Source organism: Pezoporus occidentalis, unplaced genomic scaffold, assembly GCF_034315485.1.
Source record: "Pezoporus occidentalis ecotype Australia unplaced genomic scaffold, CSIRO_AGI_Poc_V1 ctg246, whole genome shotgun sequence".
Lineage (NCBI taxonomy): Eukaryota > Metazoa > Chordata > Aves > Psittaciformes > Psittacidae > Pezoporus > Pezoporus occidentalis.
In genome coordinates, this window is record NW_026914350.1 from 599,167 (window position 1) to 609,338 (window position 10,172).

The 10,172-nt window shown below is 39.5% G+C and overlaps 2 long non-coding RNA genes across 6 annotated transcripts in view; one reads left to right on the top strand and one right to left on the bottom strand.

Annotated features, from left to right (window-relative positions):
- Positions 1–3,171, bottom strand: part of LOC134165713 (uncharacterized) — a 34,998-nt gene extending 31,827 nt beyond the window's left edge. For all 5 annotated transcript variants that reach the window (XR_009965625.1, XR_009965623.1, XR_009965627.1 and 2 more), the window contains exons 1-2: positions 3,088–3,171; positions 2,310–2,363 (exon numbers count right to left, since the gene is read on the bottom strand). This is a non-coding gene — a long non-coding RNA (uncharacterized LOC134165713). The remainder of the gene's footprint in view (positions 1–2,309; positions 2,364–3,087) is intronic.
- The window catches only part of LOC134165714 (uncharacterized), a 40,450-nt gene extending 31,544 nt beyond the window's left edge, over positions 1–8,906 (top strand). Inside the window, exon 2 of the long non-coding RNA XR_009965628.1 lies at positions 7,248–8,906. This is a non-coding gene — a long non-coding RNA (uncharacterized LOC134165714). The remainder of the gene's footprint in view (positions 1–7,247) is intronic.
- The last annotated feature ends 1,266 nt before the right edge of the window (positions 8,907–10,172 follow it).

Genomic DNA, 10,172 nt, shown 5'->3' on the forward strand with positions numbered 1-10,172 from the left:
TGGAAGTCCAACAGGTCTTGATAGGAAGAGTCCTGCTTCCATGCAAAACTTGCATTCCAGGCCCAGCTACCACTGCTGGGGATCGTTCTGGCCTTACTTACCCAAACTCTTTGCAGGGCTGTCTTTGCACTTCAAACTTATTCCTTAGGAGTTGTAAACACGAGTTAGGATGTATTTGTTTTAACATTCCTGTTGGGGAATCATTGGCAATTTCTCTTCATCTTTCAGCAAGGCTAATAGTCATTGGGCATTTCTGGTCCACACAGTGAGCATAGCTCCTTCTACTGATGTCACAGCACCTAACTCGCTATAACCATCTTGCTAACCTGGGGAGTAGCAAATGCACCTTTAGATAAGGTGTGCAGCTGAAACAGTGGTCCTGTGACACAGGAAATACAGGTTTCAAACCTCTTGGTAAAGCTTTGAAGAGTGTGTGGAGAACCAGTTTTCATACCCATATATAAAACCACAGCACCAATGCTGTATGCAAACAGGAGGAACGCAATGAATACCATTGCTAACACTTGCTTGAGACCAGTTAAAATTATTACCCAGTGACAATAGTGAGTTCAGCATGCATGCTTCCTAATGTGAGATTTGTGGGATTCTGTAACTAGTATATAATCCACATAAAACCTCCCCTCAGCACCAAAGATGTATTGGGGAGGCACTGCCTGTAGGTTTAAAAGGCTGCTCTTGCCCATCTTCTACCACTAAAAATGGAAAGCTTTGCTGTCTGCTGTGATTTTTGACAGTTGGCCTAATAAGGCAGCAGAAAGAAAAGAACAACATAACAGTCATATAGTTAAACAGTTTTCACATTTTGCTCAGGTTTCCTGTCTCTCATTATAGGCATTTATGAGAAGTGAAAAACACATGAAAATTCAGAAGACATTATTTGAAACAATAAGTGAGTCTAGGTAATAATGTACTGTATGCCCAAAAGCAAAGGAAATAATTGTTTTTTAATCTAATGTTGTATTTATCACTCCTGGGATGAAAATACAGCTGACACATATTTCAAGTGTAAATTCAAAATATTCATGTGCAGCCAAGCAAAGTTTTATTTCTCACTTTCCATCTGTTTCTAGTGAGGTTATGTTGTTGTTTTTCTGCATTTTGCAGTTGCATTATCTTAATAAATGATTAGTTGTGAGATATTATTTCCCTTTAAAACATATGACAGCAAAACAAGTTTTTAATAAAGTGTTTTGAAAAAGCAACAGACTGAAAAAAACTGGGCAAGAGTTCAAATTGGTAATGAACTGAATATGCCTCTAATTATATTGAATTTACAAGTAATAGGATGAAGCAACATTAGAAATTACTTCTGACTGAAATTCAGTGCCTTAAGGCTGAGAATGTGCCCCTCAAACTTCCGGAGACTGAATAAAATTGCTGTATCATTATTTGTTTTAAATATCTGTCACTTCAAATCTCAAAATGAAGGATGATGGGCTAAGCCTTCCTGAAAGCAGATACTCTGATAAACGTGTCACAAAACCTGAGGTTTTTCTCAAGGGAAGATTTAGTTTTTGCCTTCAGTTTACCCACTACTTGTACATTACACATTTGATGTAAACTGGTCAGGGTATGTGTAATACAAGGCTCAGTACATATTTAAACCTTAATTTTTTAGCTGGGATTCAGCTGAGCTGATCTAGATGAGGCTCATCATAAGACAATCTCTGTGCCTCATGGCAGTAATTTAAGACTCAATCTTAATCTTTGTATGAAGTAATTTTATATCAAATGTATAAATAATTAATGTGTTATGTATGGAAACGCTATCAGATTAATTCCTTTAATAACAAAAATCCTTAGATGAATAGAGGTTGGTCAGCAAAGTGACCTTTTATCTTTTTTTCTGTGACCTTGAATTAAATCCAGCATTGACCATAATGACCATTAATCATTTTGATCAGATTGCTGAGAGAATTACCAAATGAAGTCAGTTTAGTCATCTCAGTTTACTTTCTACATGGAAGAGGCACTGGGTTTGCATCATACAAACAACACAGGTTTCTGCAGGTCAAAGCTGATATTTGTGAAGCAGCCTGAGCCTTGTCTAAGTTCATGTCTGTAGGTGTTCTTGAACCTGCTGCAGATAAATAAAGGATTTCTTCCCCCAGCATGGGTAACCTTATGTTTTGTGTCATAAATAGATATAAAATGTCTTACAGCTAAAAGTACAGAGAAAGGGTATGCTTGCAGGTCAAGCAGAGTACACAAGACTGTCTCACAGATTCCTCTGGGGTTCAAATATGTTTGCATACTGCAGGGGAGGAAAATACAAGTTTCATGCCTACCTCCATGGCTGCTGCTACTCAGCTGCTATCAGCAGAGTGTGAATGAAAACACAACTGGAGAGAAAATATTAAAAGACATTTAAAAACTTGTCAGATCAGTTATTAGGTTAAGTAATATTTGCTATAACCTCAGCTTCATGGATCAGCTTTCCTGATGAGATCACAGCAGGTTAATGCAGGAAAGAGGCAAAACCAGAATCCAAGTCAGAAATGGAGAAGCCCATCATAATAAGGAACAGCAGAAAGTTCCTGATATAATGAAACTGTGATGATCAAATATATTCCACTTTTTCCATGCTGAGGACAGTATTTTGGCAGTGCTACAGGGACTGAAATGGATGATGTGCACAGTCCATCAGTCATTATCTTGAATCTTACATGGCATAAATGATAAAAATGATAAAAAACTAAAAGCGTTTCCAGGATCTCTCTTTTGGGGAATAGAGCTTACTGGTCCAAGCTAGAAAGTGTCACTGCCATGAAATTGAAGTTCTCTTGCCTAAGAAAACTGCTGATTCAATACAAAGGAAAAAGTGCTGGAAGGAACAGGAAAATTGCTGCCCAGGTATCACATATCTGTGGCAACAGTTATCACAAACATAGACAGAAAAGCAGTTCTCTTATCACTGAAGTGCTTCCAAGCTCCTTAATGAGAATATTACGGGATCTGTTTCACAGGCTTCAGCTACAGGAGAAATGATCTGCCACCTCTCTGTGCTGACATATCTCCTACCTTCTAGGCTGCAGCCCCCCTTCCCCACCCTTCCAGATGACATACCTTTTGGCTTGTGCTCCACATGATGTGGTAATGTATCAGCCCTGCTAGAACAACATGTACATCAGCTGGCTAGTATGATTTATATTTAGCCTGTCAAGTTTCACTTATCTGAGTCTTAGCTCTTATTCCACCACCACCACATTTGCATGTTGCGCATTTGTATAGCACTGGGCACTTGCAACCTTAATGTGACCAAGAAGTGGAGTGCTGTTGAACTCCCATATAGTATGGAAGGACTTGATGGACAAATATGCTGCCTTCTTTAGGAAAGGACCAAAAGAAAACCTTTTTGAGAGAGACACTGGTAGAATCTATCTAAAGTGTTTTCTAACCAGTATCATAGCTCTTTTTTACAAGAAATGTTCATACTAATTTGCACAGGGTGCTTTTTCTTTCCCCTGAACCTTGAAAGGTTTCAGGTCTGGAAGCTTCATGGATGTGGAGCCAGATTTATTAGAAGTAACTGACATGATAACACTGAGCCAGTCCATCCCCATCCTTTTCCTCATTACACATATACACAAAAGGTGCAAATGCTTGCAGGCTGTTAATCACAAACTCAACTGCATCTGAACTGGGTGTGCAGATTCTTGTTGCTAAACCCATACAATATGGTTTTATAGCTGCCTGCTTCTCTTTGTGTGCATGCCACATGCAGTGCGGTGTGACATTTAGCATGTTTAGTTATAATTCAGCACGGTGATACAAGCCAAATTAGTAACCTCTTTCCTGGTAGCCATTTAATAACAGTCACAAATGGCCTGAGGAAATCCCCATTTGTACTAAAGATGATTTAACAGACACAGATGTGTTCATCTATGCAGAAATTTCAAAGGAGGCTTTTTCACAAATACATGCTGCTTGTTGCCTTCCTAGTGGCATTTGTTACTGCTTCCTGCAATGCTTGGTTTAGGTTGGCTCTTGTTTTCATGGGCCAAATGAAGGGTCAGCCAGGGTGAAAGGATACTCTATCTTTTTTCTTCTTGCTAAAACCATTAGTTCAGATCAATTTTATATTCCTATATTCCATTAACACAGAAATATGTTCTTAGAAAGCATCAGATGGTGCACTGCGCTGCCTTTTATAGGCAGGGCTATTGCTTCTTCATTTCATATGAATTAGGAGACATTTCAAAAAATGAATGCAAACCCAAACAATCATTTCAGTGCACTTTTCTCTGAGATTATTGTTTTAGCTAGATGCATAATCTGTATCTAAAATATATGAAATGGAGGTATACTTAATGTTCAAAGTGATATATGATAAAGGCAGAAAAAGGTGAACTCTTTGATATATTACAAGTCTTTCATACCATGAAATAACTATTGCCTATTATTTTACTCCTGACATTTTTATTTTTAGGGGAATTTCAGTTGATTTGTATTGCTGACACCACTGATATGTTGTTTCCAGTGACCTTACATCCAAAATCAGTAGGGTGTGACATTTGATGGCCCAGATAAAAAACGTTAATAGTAGAAGAAAGGGTTTATTTTCCTGGTCATAAATTAAGTTTAAATAACTCAGAATTTATTTTAAACTCTTCAGTACTTTTTACTGTCTGCCCAATAAATGTATTTATTACTGGCACCTTAACTCAGGTTTTCTTGGTGAAGCAGTTTCCTCGGATGCTTTTGCCTTATTTTCTGAGGCAGCATTAGGTGGGAGCAAGCACTGCTTCTCACAGACAAAAGGATATGGCTCCCAGGTAGTACATAGAAAGGAATACGGTGGCAGCTTTTGGCATGAGGTACAGTGGTGAACAGTTGGGCTCTGGGAATTTTACAGCATCTCTGCTAACATATGTAGATAGACTAATAGAAGTAGTAAATGCATAGTAGAAGTATTAGTATGACCTAACCTGTAGTCTTATCACACATGTTCACATTCATGCCTGTTCAATTTGCCCTGCAAATGTTCTCTTGAGGCATTTTTTCATGAATGCCAGCGAATGACATACTATTCCTGTGTAAATTTCTCCACTACGAAAATATTCAAAGAAAGACCAAAATCTCCAGATGCAACTTGAAAAGGAGAGATAATGAGAAAGTGAGAAATTCACTCATCAGAACTGTTACAATCAGCCCTTGGGATGTAGGCATCTTTATGTAAAAGAGGAGTATGGCTGGTGCCTCACCAAAACCTTAAAAATCCTGGAAAAAAACGTTCTTGCCTCTCTCTGATCTGCAGCTAGGTCTAAGGGTCCTGCAATGCAGTGAGGAGAGTATGATTTTTACAGACTAACATTTATGAAAATGATAAATTGTTATTGGATTGTTTTAAGAACCTTTATAACAGTGAGAATAGAGCTATCACCATATATAGGCTGTTAAAGTCAAGATGGGTTCATGCAATGCGGGGTTGTACTCTGCATTCCCCCCTGTCATTTTTTGTTGCATAAATCTGTTTAGGAGATCACTGTGTCTCTTACGCACTGTCCGTGAATGGTGATACAGCATCTGTTTGCATAGCTGAGCCCTGGAGGCACTGGCAACAAAGAAGGGTTGTGAAACTATTTTGCTCTTCAGAAAAGTCTTTTTGGAGTTTCTGATGCAATCTGATTCACTGAAGCAAAACCAAGCTCTTTGCTACAACAAAGGCTGTTCTTTTCTGAATGAAGGAGAAGGGATCAGATTAATTTACCTGATTAAAGATGCTTCCCACTCTCTTTGTGTTGAACAAACGCCATCTGCAACTTCAGTGTGGGTAGAAAAGCACAAAAGATATGAGATTTGGATATGAGAATGTGAGCTTCCACTGGGAAGAGTTCACTTATCCTAAATCAGCTCAGGTCTATTCTCACAGACCTGGTCTGTGGGTTGAATTTGCTTACCCCATCTTTCAACCATGATTCTTGTTGCAGAAACACAGGGCAGTGTCACTGCCACAACACAAATCTCAGATGCTTCAGGTAGATCCCAGCATACCTGGCCTGGAAGAGGACTACTTCCTAATGGGATGATAGCAGCTGGCCAGAGCGAAAGGTTTTCCAGTTTGTGACCTTTGAGGGGGACTCAAAACAGGCTTTAGGCTCAGGATGTGAATTCACAGGTGAGGCAGAAAGTACATGCAACAGACCTTTCTGTACATAGCTTTATACTGCAGCCCCTTCAGTCTGTGTATTTCAGTACAAGCCATCAGGAAACCACAGCACTGAAAAAAGAGGCCTCAGACATGCATGATCACTAAAATTAAATGTTTAAATTCACCTCTACTCTGCTCTTGTGAGACCTCACCTGGAGTATTGTGTGCAGTTCTGGTGTCCTCAACATAAAAACGACATGGAACTGTTGGAACAAGTCCAGAGGAGGGCCACGAGGATGATCAGGGGACTGGAGGACCTCCTGTATGAAGACAGGCTGAGGAAGTTGGGGCTGTTCAGCCTGGAGAAGAGAAGGCTGCGTGGAGACCTCATAGCAGCCTTCCAGTATCTGAAGGGGGCCTATAGGGATGCTGGGGAGGGACTCTTCATTAGGGACTGTAGTGACAGGACAAGGGGTAACGGGTTAAAACTTAAACAGGGGAAGTTTAGGCTGGATGTAAGAAGGAAATTCTTTCCTGTTAGGGTGGTGAGGCACTGGAATGGATTGCCCAGGGAAGCTGTGAATGCTCCATCCCTGGCAGTGTTCAAGGCCAGGTTGGACGAGGCCTTGGGTGATATGATTTAGTGTGAGGTGTCCCTGCCCATGGCAGGGGGGTTGGAACTTGATGATCTTAAGGTCCTTTCCAACCCTAACTATTCTATGATTCTATGATCTTTTGGTTTCTCAGTTTTTAGGATGAACTCAGTTCATATTTTCTTCTGCAGCCAGCGGGATTATTTCTGGGGAGTTTTATTTTGGAGTCTTGGTTTATTTTAATAATTTAATCTGATGTGTAATCTCTTGATTTCAACATCAGAGTCTTAAAAAATCTGAAATAATATGAGCTGGCAATGCTCAAGCTGTATAATAGCTGTGCGAATGTACAGGTTTGTATGTCTTCTTTGACTGAAACTTTTTATACAGTTCAAAGCCTAGATTTCAGCAGTCTTCTGTAGCTGATTTGCTGAGGAGAACCAGACCATGAGTCCAAGTTTGGTTGGTAGTTTCCTATACAAATTAATGTACAGAAGAATAATAAACTCACCAGTGTTTTCTTTTACAGTTACTTTTCCTAGACGCATATGCTGCTGTTGAACTGGTAGTCTGTGTATGAGACGTCCAATGAGAAAAAGGAGAAAGGAATTTCGGATGATCCCATAAACTTCCTCAGAGAGCTGTGCAAATGACTTCAGTTGGTCCAAGGGGGGCACAGAGGCTTTTGTCTCCTCCAGCTTGACTTTCCTCAGCAACTTCTCTTTGTGCAGCTAATGGTGGAGGAAGAGGATCCCAAGGCACATCTGCCTCAGGTTCATTGTCCTCAGTGGGTATCTCTCCATGTGGTTGGGGGAGAATGAAAGGCACCTCCTCCAGATGCCATGGGTGTGTAAGGAGCAGGGCAGTTTGCTAAAATAGTTTTTGGCTTCCCCTCTGCCTAACCTCAAGAACCAAGGGCTTTCATGGCACTAACCCACCCTATTATTCTTTCTTTCTCCTTCACAGTTCCTTGCTTGAAAAGAACGTGAGATTGCAGGGGGTCCTAGGATTGTTGGATCCATGTGGGGATTTCTGTGGAGCTAGTGGGAAAGGGAGCCCATGGCCAGAACTGCGCTTAAATAAAGTGGTAGACTGTCTACATAGACTTGTCTGCTTCTCCACTCTGTTTCAAAAAACAGAAGGCCATTGTGGGGAGATGCTACATCCTTGGGGCATGACAGAGCCCTCTTCTCTCATCTCAGACATAGAGCAAAACTGTCCTACTACACAACTAATCCATCCTTGGGACATGATATGTAGCCTGAAGAAACCTGGGCTACACAAAGCTGACTAATGACAGCTGCTCTTCCTACTCTGGGATGCCATTGTCCACTGCAAAAGCAAATAGGAAGGTGAAATAGAGGTCATGACAGAAAATGCCATCATCGACGTCCCTTAGAGGCTGCATCCGGATCCTGGCTTGTTTTGAACAAGTCCTCTCTCTGTATCACTCTTTCTTCAGCTACTCTGGTGATCTTAAGGAATTGTCCTAACAGCTGCACATGTTGATTTTCCACAATTCACAAGAGTTCCTATGTCTGGACATCAATATGCCAACCATTAATATATAGCATGCTTTTACTGTGAATTCATGAAGTAACACTGCAATTAAATTTCCCTGTTAATGACATGGTTTATTAATGAAAAAAGTTTCATCTGAAAATAAAAATAGGTTTGATTCTCCCTCTCAATATCATAAAATTCATGTTAGATACAGGTACTAAATGACATTTGAAAATATTGCCAAGCCAAGGAACCTAGTGAGGACAATGATCTTTTCTGCCCTCATTTGCCCTTTTCAGACAATTCGCAGAAAGAAATAAGGGGAAGATAGATAAACAGCAAAAAGCTCACCACAAACCAGAAGAAACCCCCAAATTCAAAGCAAGATAAATGCCAAAATGTTGTGATAAGGAAATTCACAGGAGTCTTCTGACTTTGAGTCCTCTCAGTTGGAAGGAAGATAGTGCTGAGATGTAAAAGCTTTTCATGTGCAGGTCAAAAGGCTCTTGGAGAAAGCTAAAGAGCAGGACTACAGTGCATGCCACAGAAGTACCTGCCTCATACAGTGTAAAAACACATTAGTATAAGGCTTAGATGATGATCTAGTGGTCTTTTCCATTCATTTGTGATAGATGCTTTCTGAGAAGACTTTGGTGTAAGTAATAACTAAGCTGATTAAACAAACAAAATTCAAGTAACTGCTACCTCAGTGGTATCTGTAAAGTTTCCTTTATGCTAATGGACTCCATATGGTTGCAGAGGTTCTCTATTTGTTATATATGTTGCTGTTTTCTTATTTTTTATTTTTTTTTATAAAATGCTCTAAATATTTTCTGTTGGAAGAGAGCAAAGCTATGGGAGGCTCTGAAGTGATATTCGTAAGAACTGTGAACACTGACTAATTGATTAACCAAGAGTTCTTGAAGAGAATGATTTGATTAGGGTAATTTATAGAGATTGTATCTTTTGTCATCGTTTGTCTTTGAAAACATAGAAGAAAACTGCTTCCAAGTGCATGTAGCCGCTGGCATGAGAGATGGTGTTCACTACATCATCAGTTACAGCGGACTGCTCAATTTTGTACCTTTCCAGCTAGTCAAATATCCAATAACAACACACACGCACATACACGCACACACAAAAAAGCGCTCTACCTCTTTGCACTCAAAAGTTTTTCAACATGGGCTTTGGGGTTGTTCACTGCACTGCTCTCTGTAGCATAAACATTTATTTAAATGGGGCTGTCTTTTCAGTAATGAAGAATGAAGGAAAAACAATGGTCTGATTTTGACAAATTAACTTGTGATTTGGAGAGTCAGTGAAGCAGGGAAGAGACATTCCTAACTATACTAATTAAATGAGCTTGCAACATTTATTTTAATGCAATGGAACCAGCCATATGAAGATGAACATTTTAATTTATTTTGTGGTGACATTATGAAAAATTTCTCTGCTGCAGATTATCTACAAAAACAAATCTCATCAGCATCTAGGTTTGTGCATGAAATTTACATCTCTCACATAAGTTTGACCTTCCCCAGTGAAAACAAATGGAATGTGCTAAGTTAAAAAGTTTCTGCAAAGGTTGTCTTCCCATTGATGCGGTGGTTTATGTTCAAATTACCTCTGTGAAAAACACATCCATTTTTCATGGTGCAGTGTAGATGAAAAATTCTGAATCTGTTCTAAGGGGAATGCAAATATAGCTCATTAGTTCAAAAACATTTTTCATGAACGACTGCTGAGTATTTTCAGGCAGATGAGAATGTGCAGTTTCAGCCAAGAATGAGCACCACATGTCCTACTAATTGTTTTTTAAACTTGTTCCTTCCCTCTATGGCATTCAATAAGTCTAAAAAGTGTGAAGATTCCTGGAGAAAAAAAATTATAGGTATCCTCACTTATAGCCTATGCTGGGTCTTTTCAATATACAGTTCAGTATGAGAAAAAAGTAGGAGCATTAA